We start from the raw sequence: 3617 nt of genomic DNA on the forward strand, positions 1-3617 counted from the left end.
GTGTTAATTTCATTTTCATATGGTTTATTGCTAGTGTATAGAAATAGATTTTAGTGTATTGTATTTTATACTGTATGTTTGTTTAATTTGTTTACTAGATTTTATTATTTCTTGTTGTTTTCTTAAGATTTTCTGTACATGAGGCCATGAGATCCATGAGTAGATAGTTTTACTTTTATTTTTCCACATATGAATAGCTTCATATATATTTTTCTTTTCCAATTATTTTGGATGGAACATCTAGTACTGTATCAAATACAATGATGAAAGTGAGCATCAGTGCTGTTCTCCTTGTCTTAAAGCTTTTGTTCCCAAAAATTCAGATGCTGATTGTTATGGGTATTTCATAAAGACATTTCATCATGTGAAAGAAATTTGAAGCACGGTTTATTGGATGTTTTAACATTAAATATGTTAACTAACTTTAAGTATTTTCTGTAACAGTTGAGATAAACATGTACTGTTTTCCCATCATTTAGTTTACATGGTATATTGAAAAGGGTTGGCTTCAGAATGTTAAAAACAAACAAACCTTAAATTTTCTAAAAAATGAATGTAATTATTGAGGTGCATAATGTCTTCCCCATGTAGCAAATTTCATGTACTATTATTTGGTTAAACATGTCTCTAATTATCATATTTATTAACATTTAGAGTTTTGTCCCAGTTATATCATCTGTTTAATTCAATTTTCAATTGGAGTTAATAATAGGTAAGGTTTAGTGTACTCTTATGGGAATTAGGGGTTAGAGATTAGAGTCACAGATGATATATTTAAAATTCTTTTGAAGGGTTATAGGATAATATTAAGAATGGGATAAAAGTTTGGGATTAGGGATAGGGGTTTACAATTGCAGAAATAAGTTTAGATTGAGGGTTAGGTCTGGCATTGGATTAGAGGTTAGTGTTGTGGTGGGAGTAGGGTTATGGTTAGGATTAGGATTAAAGACGGGGTAAAAGTTAGTGTTATGTTTAAGACTAGAGTTAGAATAAGGATTAGATGTTAGTTTTAAGGTCAGGTTATGTTTAGGTTTAGGGTAAGAAATAGGCTTACAGTTAGAGGTTGGGGTTAGTGTAGGGTTAGGCTCTGGGTTAATATCATAGTGAGGATTAGGGTTAGTACCAAAGGTGAAAGATGAGGTAACAGTGAGTGTTAAGGTAAGAGGGTTAGTGCATTAGTGTTAGGGTTTGGGTTTAGGGTTAGTGTTACGAGAGGAATAAAGATTTGGTTTAGGGTTTAGGGTTTAGGTTTCATGTCCTGGTTAGGGTTTCAGTTTAGCTTTATGGTTAGTGTTTTAAGGTTCAGTTTTATTTTTAGGGCTATTGTTTAGCAATTAGGTTTACGATTAGAGTCAGTTTAGGGTTAGGAGAAGGGGTTAGGGTTTGGTCTAATGTCAGGGTTTAGGTTTAGTGTTACGATGGGGTTAGGTTTAGGGTTAAATTTGGGATAGAGTTTATTGTATAGGATCATAGTTAGAGTTTAGGTTTTAGTGTTAAGAGCTATCATTGCAGTTGCATTTGAGCTGTGGGTTAGAGTTAGGAGTAGTGTTAGTGTCAGGGTTTTAAGGTTGGGGTATGTTCAATGTATGGTTAGAATTAGGGTTAGAGGTAGATTTGATTAGGGATATTGGTTAGGTGTTAGGTTACATTTTTAAGGTTTGAGTTTTAGTATTATGGTTAGAGTTAAGGTTGTATTTAGGATGAGGTATGAAGTTAGCTTTAGGGGTTAGAGTTAGAGTTAGGGGTTAGAGTTCATTGTTTAAAGTTAGTGTTAGAGTTAGGGATTGGTTTAGTATTTAGGTTAGGGTTTTGGTGAGTGTTATGGTTTAGGGTAGATTTAGGGTCAGGGGTAGGTTTAGGGTTGGTGTAGGTGTAGGGGTATGTATAGTGTTATGGTTTCAGGTAGGGTTACATTTATGTTTAGGCATATGTTTTGTTAATGGTTTGTGTTGAGTTTATGTGAGGATTAGGGTTAGGGTTTCAGGTTTATTGTTAGTGTTTCAGCATTAGTATTGTGGCATATTTTTGGGTTAGACGTCTTTTTCACCCATCTCAACCCATGGCACAATCAGCACACTCTTTCTGCCTTCTGAAGCTCATATGTACTCCACACTTATTTTGATTATTTATTTATTTGTTTATTCATTTTATGTATGTATGTATGTATTTATTTATTTATTTTTGGAGATGGCATTTCACTCTTGTTGCCACGACTGGAGTACTATGATGTGAACTGGGCTTACTGCAACCTCTACCTCCCAGTTTCAAGCGATTGTCTTGCCTCAGCTCCTGAGTAGCTGAGGTTAAAGGCATCTACTATCACACTTAACTAATTTTGTCTTTTTATTAAAGATGGGGTTTCTCCATGTTTGTCAGGCTGGACTTGAACCTCAATCTCAAGTGATCCACCTGCCTTGGCCTCCCGAAGTGCTGGGATTACACACATGAGTCACCATGCCCAGCATCAGATTGTGAAATAACCTGACTTAAAGTGGATCTACCAATTACATGCTACCTCTCCTTTGTGGGTTGTACCGTTCTTGGGATTGCACGGCTGCAAATAGATAAGTCTCCTCCAAACTTAAAGCTGCAGATACATCTCAACAAACTTCCTGCAGATAGAAGCTACCCTCTCTGAAACTTCTCTCCACTGAGGCCTTCAGAGATGTTTTAACAATGTGCTTTTCCACTGAAACTGTTCACTCTTGGTCCAGTCTTCACTGAGTGTTGCACAGATGCAGTTATGTCCTGTTTTTGAAATGGAGTTACCCACTTTCTCTCTCCTGAGAGCTGTACCTTCACTCAATAAAGGATCTTGAGTATTCTGCTGTTGTCCAAATACCTCATTCTCTCTGGATATGCAGCAAGAACTCAGGACCCACTTAATGGTGCACAAGACTGAAACACAGAAACCCAGAAACCCACACTTACAAAATTGTTGGTTACAGGAAAAAAAAAAGATAGAAGAGGTTCAGCCCTTAAAGAACCCAGGCTGAAACCTTTTCCAAGCCAGGGCTGTAACTCTATCTTTGGAGATTTGCAGTTTCTGGAATTTCTAAGCTTCTGGATGCCACTGCATTCCTCAGTCCCTCTGAAGGAAACAGCTTGTGTTATGCCTGATTCAGCCAAATATATGTAGGGACCTGGCTCCTGAGCTGGCACCTGGAACTTCTCATCTTATCATTGCTGACATGCCTAGAGGTGGGAAGTGGCTGGACTCAACAGTTGCTCACTCAGGCATCTCTCTCTACTCTGTGCCTGGCTCACCCATAGCAGTAATGGGTGATACTGTTTAGGGCTATTAAAACAAATTAGTTCATCTTGCAGCTAATGATTTATTTTGCTCAGCACAGTTTTTGTGTCCTGAGCAGACAGACTGACTATTAAAACTTGCCAATTTTCCTTTGCATATCCTTGAACATAGATTCTATTCCTTGTGCTGAGATTCAGATTCTTTTGACACATCACACTCTCTCATTGGCCTGTTTCAACTTCATCTTAATGTTATAGTAAATAAGGGTGTTACTTTTCTGTAGCACAACTGAATTATATGAAGCAAATCCCTTAATTTGAATCATAACCACTTGGAGAAAAAGTTGCAGTTCAAGACACCTTAG

This window comes from Pongo pygmaeus, chromosome Y (genome assembly GCF_028885625.2).
Source record: "Pongo pygmaeus isolate AG05252 chromosome Y, NHGRI_mPonPyg2-v2.0_pri, whole genome shotgun sequence".
NCBI lineage: Eukaryota > Metazoa > Chordata > Mammalia > Primates > Hominidae > Pongo > Pongo pygmaeus.